The 19,174-nt window shown below is 44.4% G+C and overlaps 1 pseudogene; it reads left to right on the top strand.

Annotated features, from left to right (window-relative positions):
• Window positions 1-9,766: 9,766 nt before the first annotated feature.
• On the top strand, window positions 9,767-11,650 carry LOC122211766 (annotated as a pseudogene).
• The last annotated feature ends 7,524 nt before the right edge of the window (window positions 11,651-19,174 follow it).

Below are 19,174 nucleotides of genomic sequence, written 5' to 3'. Positions count from 1 at the left end.
ATAGTATATCCTCCACTGACATATCACTGTCCACTGTTGTATCATAATTGGTTTCTATGCAAAGGAGCTAAGTGACTCACAGTGGAATCATGACTTGAAGAAACTAACAGATAAAATCCTAAATGTTACCAATAATCATAATTGAAAATTAGAAAAGAGGGTCTGTGAGTGTATCACAAATATGAAAAGGTCAGAGGAAAAGAATTACTGCTCTAGAATTTTTTTCAAGCTGTTAAAAGAAATTACAAACTTCATTGTTTTTAAGAATAACTTTGAATAATAATTATTTGAGTTCAGGACCACTCTGGCAAACTTGGGGAAAACGCATTAACCAAACAGCTTGAATCCTCTAGAGTTTTACCATTTACTTCTCTAGATAGGCCAAGAAAGCGCAATTCATGGGTCAGTGGATTTGGTTTCTATAACTGGCACATGCCCTAACACACACTTTAAAATATCTGTGATTTCTATGCTACCATTTTTTCTTCGCATTTTTTTCCTAATAGAAAGTGATTTTATGGAAAATTCAGAATGCCTAATTCTTCTAAGTTCTTATGTTGTCAGAGACTAGAGATGGGGCAAGCAATAAGACACGGGCAGATAAAATGACTGTGTGGAGTGACATTTACATTGTCAATGCCCAGGTAGTAAGAAGTTTTTTACATCTAGGTACTGTAGATATAAGATTTGCTATCTCTGGGTTGTATGAACTGTCCTCACCAAAGATACTTATGTATTTTGCATTTGGTATATGGAAAGAAAAAAACAGTATTAACATCCCTAGATGTACCACCATGTTAATTTGCTTTTTAAAAACATTTATTTAGCACACAACAAAATTGTTGTATTTATACAAAAAAGTACTATGATAGGAATTATAAGGGAGAGTATATTTTAAAAAATAAAAGACATTGCTCTGGCTCTTTTAACATGTATTAGCTATTTGGATAGAAAAGACAAACATAAGAAGTCAATAAAACACCAAAAGAAAAAGCTTTTGCATAGCAAAGGAAATGGTCAACAAAACAAAAAGGCAACCTACTGAATGGTAGAAAATATTTGAAAATGATATATCCAATAAGGGGTTAACATCCAAAATAACTTACACAACTCAACAAAAAAATCTGATTTAAAAAATGGGCAAAATGGGCGTCTGGATGGCTCAGTTAAGCATCCAACTCTTGATCTCGGCTCATGTCTTGATCTCAAGGTTGTAAGCTTGAGCCCCACATTGGGCTCTGTGCTCGGCGAGGAGCCGACTTTAAAAAATATATATGGGCAAAAGACCTGAACAAACATTTTTCCAAAGAAGACATACAGATGGCCAACAGACACATGAAAAGATGCTCAACATCACTCATCATCAGGGAAATGCAAATCAAAACCACAATGAGATATCACCTCACACCTGTCAGAAATGTCCAGAACTTTATTTTTGAGACAGAGACAGAGCATGAACGGGGGAGGGTCAGAGAGAGAGGGAGACACAGAATCAGAAGCAGGCTCCGGGCTCAGAACTGTCAGCACAGAGCCCGACGCGGGGCTCGAACTCACAGACCATGAGATCATGACCTGAGCCGAAGTCGGACACTTAACCGACTGAGCCACCCAGGCGCCCCCAGAGTGTCCAGAACTTTAAAAGACAACAAATAACAAGAATTGACAAAGATGTGGAGAAAAGGGAACACTTGTGCAACTGTTAGTAGGAGTGTAAATTGGTGCAGCCACTGTGGAACACAGTATATAGGTTCCTTAAAAAAATTAAAAATAGAACTCCCATATGATCCAGTAATGGAATTACTGGGTATTGAGGCAAAGAAAATGAAAACAGTAAATTGGAAACATACATGCACCCCTGTGTTTGTTGCGGTATCATTTACAATAGTCAAGATATGGAGGCAAACCATAGGCTGATGAATGGATAAAGAAGATGTAGTGTGTACACACACACACACACACACACACACACACACACAATGGAATATTACTTATCCTTAAAAAGGAATGAGATCTTGCCATTTGTGACAACACGGATGGACCTAGAGGGTATCATGCCAAGTGAAATAGGTCACATAGAGGAAGACAGATACCACATAATTTTACTTAGATTTGGAAACAAAGCAGAATTAGACCCATAAACACAGAGAACAAACTGGTGGTTGCTGGAGGGGAGAGGGGTGAGGGGGAGGAGTAAAATGGGTGAAGGAAAGTGAGGGATGCAGACTTCCAGTTACGGAATGAATAAGTCACACGAATGAAAGGTACAGCCTCAGGAATATAGTCAATGGTATTACTACAGATGGCAGCTATGCCTGTGGCGTGTACAGTTGTTGAATCACTATGTGGCACACCTGAAACTAACATTGTGTGTCCACTGTACTTCCATAAAAAAGGAAGAAGAAGCAAAGAGAGACGATGGGCAGACTACACTCCGAGTACTAAAAAGTCAACCAAAAGAGTATCTATGTAAGATGAGTAACAAGAGATGTGAAAGCTCTTGGAGAAGGTCATTTGACTCAGATCTTGAAGACATTGGATGCGTATCAAGGCAATCTGTGCAGAACGCCAGATCAGTGGATTAGGATAAGGGATAGGATGGTAGTAACCAGATGAAAAGCAGGTTACCTTTGGAGATGTGATAGAGGATGCCAGCCTCGGACAAGACTCTGGCTTGCTCAGAGGACAGGGCACGCTGGTCAGAAGGCATGGCACTGGGGTAGGAAGCCAGGCGGACAAAAGAATGTCATACATATGTGGGACACTGACCAGCCGAGAGGTGGGACAATCACATGGGCATATTTGGATAATGACGAGAGTTTTCAATGCTTAGGTGATTGTTCTGCTTCGTTGTGTTTTCCCACTCGCCCACACTTGAGCCATCTGCGGTTCGCCAGCTCTTTCGTGTTTCACCTTCAGGGGCAACCTGTCAATGTTCCAGATATTTTCATATACCCAGCTGCTTGTGGGGGCATGAAATTTGGTAATGGTTTTACTGTTCTGTTTATCCCAACTGCCTTCAATCAAAGTTCCTTCTTGTTGACTGAAGAGGCTTTCTGACAGTCTGGATGGAATGTGGCAACCATGTTTCCAGATGTGACAGATAAGAATGCAAAAGGTGGGGCGCCTGGATGGCTCAGTCGGTTGGGCGACCGACTTGGGCTCGGGTCTTGATCTCACGGTTCGTGGGTTCGAGTCCCGCGTCGGGTTCTGTGCTGACAGCTCAGAGCCTGGAGCCTGCTTGGGATTCTGTGTCTCCTTCTCTCCCTGCCCCTCCCCCACTTGTGCTCTGTCTCTCTGTCTCTCAAAATAAATAAATGTTAAAAAAAATTTAAAAAAAAAGAATGCAAAACGTTTCTCAGTAGTCTTGGGGAAATAGTGACAAAGACTATATTTCTATGTATAGCGCTTAGAATAGTACATGGCACATATTAAACAGTATATATATGTATTATTACTAATAACAATGATATATAAATATAATACACTATAGCATCAATATAGTGGTATCATGATGAACAATTGTTACCAATTTCTGCTGTGTCGAACACCTTGTTTTATATCACTTGTTACTTTTTTTAATATGTGGTAAAATATACATAACAAAAATGGTTGACACGATACCTTTTACAAGTATACAATCCAGTGGCACTAAGTGCATTCGTTCGCACTGCTCAGCGACCATTGTTACTTTTCATCCCTGCTCTATTTTCTGTAACCCCACGTCTTCCCAGTAGGTGGCCTCTGGCTCAACTGCCAAAGTTCTGAGGACTTCCGCTCAGAGGTCAAGCCTTAATTATCCAGGTGAAACAAAGAATTGAACGGCTCGCGCTGACTTTCTTCGGTGGATTTAACCAGACTAATTACGTTTTTCTCAGGGGTGGGGACTATTTAACGTTAGATGATGTCCAGAGTCCACGCTCTGGCTAATCGGGGATTCAGGAGTTACTGTACATCATCCATACACAAATTGGATCATTTTAAAGGGAAGTAAGTAAAAGTGTTTTGAGTGCACAGTGGACTGGTTGCCCACGAAGGAGGCAAGAAGCAGGGAGGTGTAAATCGGCTGTGCCAGAGACTAAACTAGGAAGAAAGCTCAGCATGTTACATTATAATAGGTAGTGTGAAGACGATACTTTTCTGCAGTGAGCTATAAAGGTCTTTACAAACAATTGGCAGGTGACGATAGTGGGGCTTGATACTGGCCACGTATTATAAAGAATCTTCTCCGTCCTCCTAGCAGCTAACCTCCTAAATCAAAGAGTCTTGTACTTCTTCCGAGGGCAAAGTAATAGAAAGCACCATGCTCTCAGCAGGAAATAAAACTCAAATAACTAAGCACCATATCATTCTATGGATATAATGTGTATATGAACGAATATATTCAGCTCTCATCTTGGTCCCCTAAAAGATGTCAGGTTGCCTCCAAGAGAACATAAACTCCTATCAAACAACTTATGTTGGAAGCAGGAGAGAAGGCGAAAACAGAGGCAGGAACATAAAGGGGAAGCAAGAAAGAGAAGGACATGGAAATGGGGACTGTAAACCCCTATGCCTTGCTATGAGTGGGTTTGGGTTTAGCAGGAAGTTTTCAGAGCAGATGCAAAAAGAAAAACCTTATCAGTTATAGAGTGCCCCCCCCCCACCAATGTTCCAAGGAAGCACTTTTCTTGGTGCTAAAATTAAAAATCTCTCAAAGGACCACAGAAAGAGACCATCATGTAATGTGCAGAGCGTCTATGGCAAGAGTAGACTTTATAGGTCTGTTTCCAGTTGAATCCCTCAGGAATGGCTGAATGGATTCCCACCAAAGCAGCTCAGTAAAAGGCCAGTGCTGTGTGATCCAAGTGCAACGCTCTCGGGATGGCCTGGCTTACGCCAAAGGTAGATGTTACAGTCTCTCAAGGGAAATAGTTGTCCTTCAGACAACAGCTCCTATCATAAGTAGTGTCTTCTCTAAGTCATGATTTTGATGGCCATTCCGTTAGCAATGAGCTCAAGAATTGCACACTACCCTAATTTTTGCAGAATTCTCATGTTCCTGCACCAGATTCTATTATAAGCAAACGGTAGGAGAAGCTGAATGTTTCACAACAACTAATGGGAAAGAAAATGTAAATTGAGGAAATTATTTCCGTTCACCTAATTTTTGCCTGTAATCTTGGAATAGAGCACCCTTCTGTTTGGGTAGTGAAACACCTGAATGCGGCTCACAGGAGAATACCGATGGTACGACACATCGACGTGCAAACATTATATCTAGAGGCGAAATCAGATTCTTATTTATAATTTCATTTAGTACAGACTGATCATTTCAGTCTGATCACCTTTCCTGATCACCTTTCCTGAAAATGAATATAACATATTTGGCATCATCCGATTCCATTAAACAAATATTTATCGCTCATTTGTGGGAAGCAAAATTTTCGTTACGGTAGAGAAATGCCTTGCCCTCAAGGGACTAACAGACTTATTCATAAATTTCTAGCGATTAAAGCCTGGTTTGAGTAATCACATACTAATATTTTTCTTAGTAGCTAACTTCTTAATATTTTATGAAGTGCTGCCGTGTTAACACTCAGAACAATGGACTCTAAACACATTGTTTCCCCCAGAATTTGGAATCATTCAGACTACAGCCTAGATTTTGACACATCAATGTTAGGAGCTCCCTGGACCAGGTATTTGCTTTAAGAAGGTGCCACTTATGGAGATTAAGCTTTGCAAATAAAACCAGGTTTATATTTAACTACCTTCTCCCACTCTTTCTCCCCCACAGCGCTGATTCCCTAGCACTTTGCTCACGATACTTTCAATACTCACAGGATGCAAGTTTTTCCTGTTTTCATGTTGAGAGAACTTCTTTGAAAACAACCGTCTTTATCGAGTATTTTACCAAAACATTTCTTGTCATTCTGTGTTTAGCCCCCTCCAAAGTACTGGCCTACCTAAACCTAATGCCACACTTTAGAAAACACCCTTTCGGGGCGCCTGGGTGGCTCAGTTGGTTGAGCGTCCGACTGCGGCTCAGGTCATGATCTCTCAGTCTGTGAGTTCGAGCCCCGTGTCGGGCTCTGTGATGACAGCTCAGAGCCTGGAGCCTGTTTCTGATTCTGTGTCTCCCTCTCTCTCCTTCCCTCCCCTGCTCATGCTCTCTCTCTCTCTCTCTCTCTCTCTCTCTCAAAAATAAATAAACATTGGGGCGCCTGGGTGGCGCAGTCAGTTAAGCGTCCGACTTCAGCCAGGTCACGATCTCGCGGTCTGTGAGTTCAAGCCCCGAGTCAGGCTCTGGGCTGATGGCTCGGAGCTTGGAGCCTGTTTCTAATTCTGTGTCTCCCTCTCTCTCTGCCCCTCCCCTGTTCATGCTCTGTCTCTCTCTGTCCCAAAAATAAATAAAAAAACATTGAAAAAAAAAATTAAAAAAAAAATAGATAAACATTAAAAAAAATTTTTTTTTAAACACCCTTTCTACTGATGTTGTGCAGTTTCTTACAGTCTAAATCTGTGTGGACGTGGAGGGATGTTAAATTCAGTTGCAGACTTTTCCTAAAGTATAAACTTGGAGGGTGAAACCTTCCAGTGGATTTCTTAAATCCTTACCCTATCCCTTTATTTTCTGTCTCTGACCTTTGATCTGGCCCAGTCTTTGAACTAATAAGGATCTGTTAGAAAACATTAGTAGCTTGTTAATTTCTTCTTTCTTTTCCCATTTTCTCTTTCCTCTTTCCAGAGCAAATGACCTTTTCATCGTGTCTCTTTCTCCTTTTCCTTTGTCTTGAAGCTTGCATTCAATTAAAATTCCACCTTACAGTCATGAGCAAGTATCTCTTCAGTCATTTCAACTTATTGATTATTTTGTAAGTGCCGGGCACCTTTACGAGTACTGAAGAGGGCAAAAGCAGACAAAATCTGTCATCTAATGGCATTTACCCTCAAGTTGAAAAAGAAAGACAAGGAACAATAAGGAAAACATATAGGGTGTCAGACATTATTAGGTCCTAAGGCAAAAATAAACCAGGGGAGGGAACAAGGTGTTTGTGGAAGGGAGGTGAATATTAAGCAGGATGGTCAGGGAAGGCCTTAGAGAGAAAGGCACCGTTGAAGCAGAGACCGGAAGGAGGTGGGCGAGGAAGCGAACAATACAGAGGGATGGGTGGAAAAAACGGGCAGGCAGGCAGACCAGTGAGTGCAAACATCTTGCCATAAAGCTCACACCTCGGGGGCGGTGCAGGAACAGCAAAGAGACCGTGGAGGCTGAAGGTGACTGAGCAAGAGGGGGGGTAAGAAGGTGAGATCAGTAGAAGGGGAGATGGGACCGTACGGTGGGTGGGAAGAGGCAAGGGTCTGGGGGCTTGGGGGTGGGCACTGTAGCTCTAGAAAGCCCTGGGGGGGGGGGGGGCGGGGGTTGCTGAACGAGATGGGAAGTTTACTGAGGCGTTTTGAACAGGAGAGTTCTGACCCGGGCTCTGCTTGAGAAGAACCTTCCTGGCTGCCGCGTTCTCTAAAGGTGCAAGGATAGTCCCAGGAAGGCCATCAGATGCAACTGCAGGCACCCATGCAGGTCGGGGGTGGCCGTGAGGCTGGTCAAAGCGGTGGGGCCTTCGGACAGATTTTAAGCCAACGCTATCTGCTGATGGACCGGAGGGCGGACGGTACGACAGCTGTCCCCCGGCAGGTCCTCAGTAAACATCCGCCCCAGTGAAGCACCGGCAGCGCTCTTTTAAAAGCCTAGCGTTTGTCCAAACGCTTTCTTTGTGTTTTCCGCCCGCTGTTAACAGCTTCCCCTGGGCCTTCCACTCCATTTCACCAGCCACTTGCTGGGAGTATGGCCTGAACCTCCTCCCCTCCCATGAGGAGTCCACGTGGGCAACGGGAAACGCGACCCTCCCGAACCTCCCTGGGGGGGGGGGGGGGGGGGTCTCGTGCACTCAGAGCCCACCGCCCCGAGATTCCCCCGAGGCCCCCAGTTCCCGAGCCCACGCCTCTCCCACCTCCGTCTTCCACGGGCTCCCTCCTGGCGTGGCCGCCTCCTCCAGCGTTGCTTCCAAACCCTCCGAATGTTCTCGGGCGCGTCCTCCGTCCAGCCTTGGAGCGGCCCGGCCTCCTCGTGCCACCGGCCCACCGCCAGGGGCCACCAAGCAGGCGCAGGCGCAGGCGCAGGTGCTCGTGCGCGCAGCGGGGCCGCCATTTTGCACCACCGTGCTGGTCTCTCCCCGGGGAGCGACTGTCAGCTTCCCGCGCGTTGTGGTTGAGCCTGTCCCTTCCCACTTCCCTTCTCCTCAGCGCACACCTAGCTGCCTGCCATACGGGGCAATAAACATTAGGAAATGCCTCCAAGGTCACTCGCACCTCTACTCAGGGCCTATTTCCGTGCGTTTCCACCCACCTTACCTACTTCCCTGAAGGGGCGAGGGGAGAGCCTCCTTTTTTTAGTCGAGGCCAAAACTTGCACTTCTGTTCTGGATCCCAGCAGCCTCCCCCTCCCCCCCCCCCCCCCCCCCCCAACCTCAGGGGCCTGTTTCAAAAACCCCTGGATAGTTAGTGGTAGTTATAGGACTATTTTGCCTCAACTGATTGAACGATACATTTTATTTCATTTTTAATGTTTTTAATGTTTCTTGTTGAAAGAGAGACGCACGTCGCGAGTGGAGGAGGTGGGAGGGGGAGATAATGGAATCCGAAGCAGGCTCCAGGCCCTGAGCTGTCACCACAGAGCCCGATGCGAGGCTCGAACCCACTAACGGGGAGACGGTGACCTGAGCCAAAGTCGGAGTCTTAGAGCCACCCAGGGCCCCTGAACCATATATTTTAAATGGATGGGGGTTTTTTCGGATAAAAATTACGTATGACAAAATTTAAACAAAACAAAAAAAACCTCTTTTCTGTCCTTTTCTTCTCTGCTCATAAATACACTTCAGCTTCTGACAAAATAAAAGCTGAATTCGAAATGTCCTTTGCCTTTGCTGGCTGCCTAAGTTTTTAAAGAGCTCCAACTGTGTGCCAGTGTCTCTCCTAAGTACTTGGAAGCTGACCCACTATGGTGCTTGGCAAATAATACATCTCATCCTCTTGGATCAGTGTTGTGTCTGGCACTGTGCAAAGCCTTTAACGTGTCTAACCTTATTTAGTCCTCTCAACTACCCTAAGAGGTAAATACTACCATTTACATTTTACGTAAGAAAAACTGAGCCTTTAGAAGGGGTTGGTAACTGGCCCAAGTTCTCCCAGCAGCGCGGTGGGGACCGGACCCCCAACCCGTGTCCCTCCGATGCGCCTCACCACTAAGTCCTGCATATATTAAGCTGCGGGATGAGGTTTTAGGTTGGGTGGGAGCAGAGAGGTAAGAGATCTGAACAGTTGGTTGCTCACAAGTTTCAAGGACTTCTCTCTCTCCTGTGTGAACTCCCTGTCTTCATTGCTGGGGGCACACCTAAAGGCTACCAACCAAACTATCCTTGCCAGAATAAGGAACTGAGGCACAGGGGTTTCCGGGAACCATCGAACACAGGATCCCGAACCCGTACGTCCTCTCGTATATTTTTGCTTTTCCTTAAAGGGTATTCATGCAACTACTACCATCATAGGCCTTCTCTCACCCTGTGATTCTGTTTTTTTTTTTTTTAACGTGTATTTATTATTGAGAGATGACAGAGCATGAGCAGGGGAGCGGCAGAGCGAGAGGGAGACACAGAATCCGAAGCAGGCTCCAGGCTCCGAGCTGTCAGCACAGAGCCCGACACGGGGCTCGAACCCACAAACCGCGAGATCACGACCTGAGCCGAAGTCGGACGCTTTACGGACTGAGCCACCCAAGCACCCCGTCACCCTGTGATTCTTAACACGCTCTAAAGTTGATGTCATCAGAAGATCCTTACATCAAAATAGAAGAACTGAGTCTCACTGGCCGGGGTCAGAGTGTGCAGACCACAGAGATTGGGTCTGCCTTTCCCACATATGTCCAGCCTGTGGTCCATCCACAGCTTTCTCCCTTCTGTACCCAGCTCACCAGGATTATTCAAGCCATGGCGGATGGTCAGCCAAGCCTGCAGCAAGTGGTGGAGACGGTGGATGAGCAGATAGCAAAAGAAAGCCTCTTCGATCCAAATGTCAATTTTTGTCACGTGTGGAGACTGGGACTCGAAAGTCCCAGGCCAGGGCCATACTTGGGTTTGCCAGTGGCAAATTACTTCAAGCAGTGGATTAATTTGAAAAAGGCTTACAGCTTCACCATGGGCTGCTGGCCCAGGAATGGATTTCTAGACAGGAACCAGGATCCCAGCCTGCAACACATAGGCGGGTCCCACCGCAGCACGATGACTACAACATTGCCAACATCATGAAGACACTTGCATATCAAGACCTCGTCTTCAAGCAGACATCGAAGCCATTCTAACTGGCCCAGGATGGGATGGGGCAGGACAGGGTAGCTGCTTGGCTCAGCCTAGAACCCTCCTTTCCCTCACCAGAGAGGAAAAGGGGGAGTGGCATGGTTCTGCTTCCAGTGTCCCCCAGTCTACCCTGTGGACCTGTGTCCTGGGTAAGGACTTGGCCACTTGGCCCCTCTGGAGCAGACACTTTGTGTCCCCCACGCCAACTCCTCAACCTCAGCCCAGTATCAGCCCCTCCCATTGTGGGCCTCGTCCAAGACAACCCGTGCACTCACAGCCTCCTCCCAGGTATGTAGGCTTTGCTGGGGCCAGCAGGCCCCCCTGTGCTCCCTCCCATCCATAGTGCATGGGGTGTGGTGCCCCCAGGGCTCCAGGAGAGATCAGGCCCAACCTTGTGTCTACCCCCGTCCCCGCCATGAACATGCCACTGGATAAAGTCAGGGAACAAGAAAAAAAAAAATGGAAGAACTGGGCTAGAACCAAGAAGACGACTTCACTACACTAAGTATGATGTCATAATACTCATAAATAAGCAGTAAAAAAACAAAAAAAAAAAGGATTAATGAAGGTTGGAAGTGTAACTCATGACGTGTGGGAAACATGTCTGCCAAGAAACAGTTATTGTATCACACCCCTGTTCAAAATGCCAGAATAGACATAGAGGATACAAAAATAAAGATCACACTCCATTTGTGCGCACATAAAGCCCACAGTTAGCGGGGGAGAAGTCATGTGTAAAGCCCTCAGAAATCATTTACCAGGCAGGATGTGACAAGGACTTGGCACGAGTCAATGTGGCTTGAGTAGCCACGGCTCCCAGCACATGAATACCTCACCAAAATCTGAAAATTTCCCCTTTGTTAGGATGTATTCCAGGCAGGAACCCTCACCCTCAGGATGGGGAGAGGAAAATTGAACGGCTCATGGGAGTCTGGGCTACAGGAGCCTGGACAGAAGGTCCCGAATCAGTATTCAGGTTAAGAGTTAAGAAGGGCATTTCCTTCGTAATCTCTTCTCTGTGGGTTTTCGATTATTTTGGTCTTGGGGTGGTGAGTTCAGGTGCCATGTTGGGCCTATTTTTTCGATTGGAGAGCATTTGAAAATACCTCACTAACTCACGTGGAGAATTCATAAGCAAATGAGAGGAGAGGAAATGAGTGTGTGGTTGTATGTTTGCATGTGTTTATGCGTGGTTGAGAAAAAGGGAGGAGAGTGACACATCAGAAACATTTGAATAGTTGTGGCCTGACTCTGTGGCCATGAGAATCTCATAAAGCACTTGATCTATTCCTTGGGTTAATTATGTGCCACAAATGAATATTAGATGAGAGCAATGAGCACGCCCTTATTTCAACTCATTTAGGATTTCCTAACTTATGACTCATTGGTCTTGTGATTATGAGTGCTGTTTTTGGAGGTGGCCATAAGAAGTTCCACATGTTTCTAAAACAGGACTTCAAATATTTTTCTAACAAGTGACATGCATTCTTTAAAGACGATAAGGTATAGACAGCTCCCGACTTCTGATGGTTGGACTTAAAACAGTTTTGTGGCTTCACGATGGTGAAAAAGCGACACACATTCAGTAGAAAGTGTACTTTGAAGTTTGAATTTGGAGCTTCTCCCCACCTAGCCATGTGTGGGATGATCAGACCTACTATGAAGGAGCATGACGCTGGTCACAGGAAACGAGGCACGGCTCCCACTCAGCCTCGCGGTCATGAGGGTAAGCTATCGACACACAACCACTCGCTACCCACATGGCCATTCTTATTGTCCTCTCCAGTACGGTGTTCAATAGATTACATGAGATACTCAACACTTTATTATACAACAGGCTTTGTGTTAGATGATTTTGCCCAGGTGTAGGCTAATGTAAAGGTTCTGAGCATGCTTAAGAGAGGCGAGGCTAAGCTATGATGGTTGGTAGGTGTATTAAATATTTTCAACTGACGATAGGTTTATCGGGACGTACGTAAAGGAAGATCTGTGTATTCAAAAATAAATTATTTCACCACTTGGCGTGGCTAAATAATCTAGTCTGTTCTGGCCTCCGATGAAATTCATTCTGTGTGACATGAGGAGGTTCAATAGCTGAGTCACAGACAGCACATCCAGGGCTGCTCCCTCCCAATGGCTCAGTGACTGTCTGCTCCCAGTGTGCCTCTGGCAAACTCCGGAGCCTCCGGGGACCTTCCAAAGGGCACACCCTGAACCCTGGGCTGTGTGAATTCTACTTCTAGTGTGGTAGCTCAGAGGCGAACTGGACTAAGGTTGTAGGGTGGGAGAGAGACGATTTCTGAGCAGCCTCTTGAGAAATTGGCAAGCAACTCGCAGCTGAACAGAGCGAGTCTACGGGCGAGGAGTGAAGAATGGAGGGGTTAGCCCAAGTCAGAAATAACAAGTTCCAGCTTTATTCAGGAAGCACCCCAAATTCTTTTTTTTTTTTTTAATATTTACTTTTGAGAGTGAAGACAGAGTAAGCAGGCAAGGGGTAGAGAGAGGGAGACACAGAATCTGAAGCAGGCCTCAGGCTCTGTGCTGACAGTTCAGAGCCTGACGTGGGGCTCGAACTCATGAACCGTGAGATTATGACCTATGCAGAAGGTCAGATGCTTAACCGACAGAGTCACCCAGGAGCCCCAACCCCTTTTGTCATTTAATTGAATAGTTGTCATTTACTAAATGTTCATAGACAGTGAGGTCTATCTCTGGATTCTCTAGTCTGTTTTGCTTATGTAGTTGGCTATTCCAATAATATTACCAAATCTTCTTTATTCCAGCACCTTTAAAGTGTGTTCTGATATGTGGTGATGTAAGAATACCCTTGCTAGTCTTTCTTTGCAAAATTTTATTGGTCATTCTTGTACATTTGGGTTTCCTATATCAGCTTCAAGATAGTTTTGGAATCTTAATTGGATATTGTTTGAACTCCAATTGGAACTGCATTAAAGTTATTAATTAATTTTGAGGAAAGCGATATTTTTATGTTTTCCTATCTAAGGACATAGTATGTCTGATCATGTGTTCAGACCTTGTTTTATGTTCTTCAAGAAGATTTTATTATTTGGCAAAAGATAACCGTAGACAAGTCAATAAAAAGTATATTTTTAGAAATAACATTTTCAATGAAAGGACAAATAAAGGGTTTATAAAATATAAAAGGCTCTTATTAATTGATAAAAGAGGGATAAACAACCAACAGAAATATGAGCAAATGGGGCACCTGGGTGGCTCAGTCAGTTGGGGGGCCAACTTCGGCTCAGGTCATGATCTCACAGTTCGTGAGTTCGAGCCCCACGTTGGGCTCTGTGCTGACAGCTCAGAGCCTGGAGCCTGCTTTGGATTCTGTCTCTGTCTCTCTCTCTGCCCTTCCCCCACTTGTGTGCACACGCTCTCTCTCAAAAGTAAATAAACATTAAAAAAATTTTTTAGACAGTCTCTTTAACAAATGGTGCTGGGAGAACTGGACAGCAACATGCAGAAGGTTGAAACTAGACCACTTTCTCACACCATTCACAAAAATAAACTCAAAATGGATAAAGGACCTGAATGTGAGACAGGAAACCATCAAAACCTTAGAGGAGAAAGCAGGAAAAGACCTCTCTGACCTCAGCCGTAGCAATCTCTTACTTGGCACATCCCCAAAGGCAAGGGAATTAAAAGCAAAAGTGAATTACTGGGACCTTATGAAGATAAAAAGCTTCTGCACAGCAAAGGAAACAACCAACAAAACTAAAAGGCAACCAACGGAATGGGAAAAGATATTTGCAAATGACATATCGGACAAAGGGCTAGTATCCAAAATCTATAAAGAGCTCACCAAACTCCACACCCGAAAAACAAATAACCCAGTGAAGAAATGGGCAGAAAACATGAATAGACACTTCTCTAAAGAAGACATCCGGATGGCCAACAGGCACATGAAAAGATGCTCAACGTCGCTCCTCATCAGGGAAATACAAATCAAAACCACACTCAGATATCACCTCACGCCAGTCAGAGTGGCCAAAATGAACAAATCAGGAGACTATAGATGCTGGTGAGGATGTGGAGAAACGGGAACCCTCTTGCACTGTTGGTGGGAATGCAAATTGGTGCAGCCACTCTGGAAAACAGTGTGGAGGTTCCTCAGAAAATTAAAAATAGACCTACCCTATGACCCAGCAATAGCACTGCTAGGAATTTATCCAAGGGATACAGGACTACTGATGCATAGGGGCACTTGTACCCCAATGTTTATAGAAGCACTCTCAACAATAGCCAAATTGTGGAAAGAGCCTAAATGTCCATCAACTGATGAATGGATAAAGAAATTGTGGTTTATATACACAATGGAGTACTACGTGGCAATGAGAAAGAACGAAATATGGCCCTTTGTAGCAACGTGGATGGAACTGGAGAGTGTGATGCTAAGTGACATAAGCCATACAGAGAAAGACAGATACCATATGGTTTCACTCTTATGTGGATCCTGAGAAACTTAACAGAAACCCATGGGGGAGGGGAAGGAAAAAAAAAAAAAAAAAAAGAGAGGTTAGAGTGGGAGAGAGCCAAAGCATAAGAGACTCTTAAAAACTGAGAACAAACTGAGGGTTGATGGGGGGGTGGGAGGGAGGGGAGGGTGGGTGATGGGTATTGAGGAGGGCACCTTTTGGGATGAGCACTGGGTGTTGTATGGAAACCAATTTGACAATAAATTTCATATATTGAAAAAAAATTTTTTTTAAAAAGAAAGTGAGCAAAGATCAAGAATAGGTAATTTACAGAAAAGTAAATCCAAATAGCTTACAAATATATGGAAAGATGTTCAAACTCACCCATAAAGATTTTCAAACTGAAGATAAAAGGAAGTATCTCTTTACACCAGGGTTTCTTACCTGTGGCACTGTTTGCATTCTAGGCTGGACGGCCATTTGTTGTGGGGGTTGCTTTGAGTATTAGAGGATGTTTAGCAGAATCCCTGGCTCTGCCCACTAGAAGCTAGCACAGCTAGTCCCCCACCTCCCCCCGACATCATGATTAACAGGACAATCAAAAATATCTCCAGACTTTGCCAAATATCCCCTGAAAGAGACAAAATCATTACCTTATTTTCCAACTATCAGACTAGAAAAAAAAATTTTTTTTAACTTGACTACATCTATTGTTGACAACGATGCGGTACAAAAGGAATATACTCACATGTCGCTGGTTTATGCAAAACAACTGAACAATCAATGCCTATTAAAATAAAAATGCATATACTCTTTGACCCAGCTCTCCCACTCCTGGAAATAAATCCCGGAAAAATGAAACACACAATACATAGACATATATTGTACATGGATGTTAATTACAGCATTGTTAACAATGAACAAAAAACGAGAAACAGAGTCAGTGGTCATAAATAGGGAATGGTTGAATAAATTATAGCGCACCCACACAATGGGGCATTCGAAAGAATTAGAGCTTAACCTTACCACAGTGGAGTGTTTTCTACAAATTATTCCTGAGAAAAGCAAGATTCAAAAGCATGGAGTATAATTCTTTTTGAAAAACGCATGTCCTCACGTGCTTTTACATATTAACAGAGAAAAAATGTCCCTCACCAGTTTATTTACACCTATAGCATAGGCAAAAAGATTTGTAGATCATATACCTGACAAGAGCCTAATATACAGAATATATAAAGAGTTCTTACAACCCAACAACAAAAAGACAAACTATCCAATCAAAAGTGGGCAAAAGACCTGAATGGCTTGAATGGACATTTCTCCAAAACAGGTATATATAAATGGCTAACAAATGCGTGAAAAGCTGCTTGTGTTGAGCATTAGTCATCAGGAAAACGCAAAGGAAAACCATATTGGGCTACCACTCCACACCCCTTAGGTGAGGTATTTCCAAAAAAAGAAAAAGAAAACAAGTGTTGGCAAGGATGTTGAGAAAGCGGTGCCGCTGTGTGGAAAACAGGTACCACGTCGATGAACCTTCAAAATATTACGCTAAATGAAAGAAGCCAAATACAAAAGGTCGCATATTGTAGGATTCTTCTTGTATGAAACATCCAGAATAGGTAATGCTATAGAAACAGAAAGCACATAAGTGTTTGCCAGGGGAGGGGGAAGGGAAGGGGGAGCAATTGCTTAATGGCTACCAGTTTCATTCTGGAGTGGGGAAATGTCTTACAACTCGGTGCGATGATGGTTACACAACAACGTGAATGTACTAATGCCACTGAGCTGTTCACACAAATACGGTTAATGGCCAATCTTATGTGACTGGTACCTCAATTTCAAAATATATTCTATTTTCGTCTGCATTCGTTTCCTCTTGCTGCTTAACAAATTACCACAAACCTAACAGTTTAATGTAATAAGTTAATGTCATAAAAATGTAATAATATTACATTTTTGTTTTTAATTTATTACTCTTTTTTCAGTGACAACAACAATTCAGCTCGCGGTTCTAAAGATCAGAAGTCCAGGTGGGCTTGGGTGCGTTCCCAAGTTTCACTTAGGGTTTCACAGAGAGAAATTAAGGTGTTGGACAGGATGGACTCTTACCTGGAGGCTCCAAGGAAGAATCTACTTCCAAGCTCTTTTAGGTTGTTAGCAGAATTCAGTTACTTGTGATTGACGGACTGAAATCCTCAATTCTTGCTGGCTGTCAACCAAGAGTCGGTCTCAGCCGCTACAAGGAGCCCGCATGCTTGGCACGGAGCCCCCTCCAGCAGTAGAACATCGAATCTTTCTCACTCTTCAAATAGCTCTTTCTCTTCCACTACCAGCAGGGAAAAAAAAATTCTCGGCTTTTAAAGGGCTCTTGAGATTACATTGGGCCCACCTGGATAATCTCATGTTGCTGTATAATGTATCACAGGTGCATTATCTTATCAGATGCACGGGTTCCATCCCACATTCAAAGGCGTGGGGATTATACAAAGGCAAGGGCCATTGGGGGTCATTCTTAGAATTCAGCCTAGTGGGACCTCTTAGAGAAAAACATTTCTCCAAGAGAAATATTCCTCTTAGAGAAGACATTTTCTACCCAATTCCAGAACAATTATTATCTGTTCATGCCCAACATTGCAAAGAGGATTTGAAGTGCCTAAGTGATTTATGCCAAGGAAATTTTTCAGAAACAGTGATTTACAGATTAACACAGTTCAGGTGTCTAAGCCTCGGAAGGGACAGAAAGCTGTTCTGAACAGGTAGACTTCTCTGAGGCCTTTACTGCTTTTCTTTCTCTTTCCTTTTCTTCTGCTACAGCACTGAATATACAAAGCAATTGCCAAGAGGACAGAGGTGTTCTCTCTGGAGTCATGATGAGAGGTAAATACCATGGCTGGAGTCTAGGGGACTCGATAATCGTGTTATAGAGAATCAGATGTTCTCACTTTTTGGTCTCAAGATTCCTGTTATCGAGGACCCTAAACTAAAGACTTCTTGTTTTTGTGGCTTATTCCTATTGCTAGTTTCCAGATCAGAAATTAAATCTGGAAAGTTTAATAAACACAAAACGGTACAAGCACCCATGCTCTTAGCTTTTGGAGTGATGATTCATCGCATATCAGGTAGCCTCTAGAGTGGAAAAGGAAATAAAGTCTTAGTATTATTATGAAAGTAAGTTTGACCTTCTGGAACTCTGACAGGTTCCAAGGACTCCCAGGGCTTTTTGGATCACACTTTGAGGCTCACTGACAGATGTAAATACCACCAACTGCATTTCTTCCGATTAATCAACTCACATATTTTGGTGTATTCACTTGTGCAGCCTTAAAAACAAATCTTTCCCTTTCCTGTTAGGTCATCCCATCCCCCACTGATTTTTGTGGCTGATGTATCTCGTTGCAAAAAGTGTTCTTTGCTGTCACGGGAGGAAATTGAGCTCCATGTGTAGTAACATGTATTAAAGCAAAATAGAGAGTTCAAAAATGCGCTCTGTGAGCTTCTGGCAGGATCTGCTACTTTGCAAATACCACACAGGAAAAGAATGCTTTAAATGGTGCAGCTCAGTCTGCGGTGGAAGTTATCGGGAGACAATCAGGCTGAGCCAAGCAGAAAAGAGGCTCAGAGAGAGATGAGAGAAAGCACCGGGTATTCTTGTCATGCTTTGCCCTTGAAAATTATGCCAAGACTCTTTGTTTTTAATAAAGAGATCGATATTTCTTGATTGCTTTAGTGACTCAGGATTTCCCACTTTCCTTTTAAAACACAGGCTATCGCTACGGATCCGTTTGCTTTCTTTGTATCCTGCTTCCAAAGAGGACCGAGATAAAGCTAAAGCCCTTTCATCAGGACTCCATTACGGTCCTTCTATTAAGGGACTTGCTCGTTCCTCGTCTAAATGTTCCACCCGCTTTCTTCCGTTCGGTGTCTTGGTAAACGCCCCGAGTGCTCAGATCCCGGGCTCCTAGGGTCTGTGGCAGACGAATGCAATTTAAAACACGAAAGCTGCAGGCGGAAAGGTTTGGCATTCCCTCCCACCCCGCGCCAAGGTTAAATCTTGGCCGAGTCTCCGGTGAGGAGAGTCTGAATAAACGCGCGTCCAGAGGGACTGTGACTAAGAACCGGAGAGAGTGAGTGTGTGGAGGAGCGCGTTCCGTTCCGTGGGGATTAGGCCCACGGGGAGGAACCCCAGGCCGCCCGCGAGCGTGCCCCGATTACTCTCGGCCTGACTGCCGCGCACCGGCCCCAGGAGCACGCTTCCCCAGTGGTAGTCCTCCATGACTTTCCGCACTAGCAGGGTAGGTCGGGGGACGTCAGCGGACTCGCGCTCAGCCCGCGCGGATTCTCCTCTGCTGG

The sequence above is a fragment of the Panthera leo genome, chromosome F3 (assembly GCF_018350215.1).
Source record: "Panthera leo isolate Ple1 chromosome F3, P.leo_Ple1_pat1.1, whole genome shotgun sequence".
Classification (NCBI taxonomy): Eukaryota; Metazoa; Chordata; class Mammalia; order Carnivora; family Felidae; genus Panthera; species Panthera leo.
The sequence above is the reverse complement of the archived record's forward strand: the minus strand, read 5'-3'. Positions and strand labels throughout refer to the sequence as shown.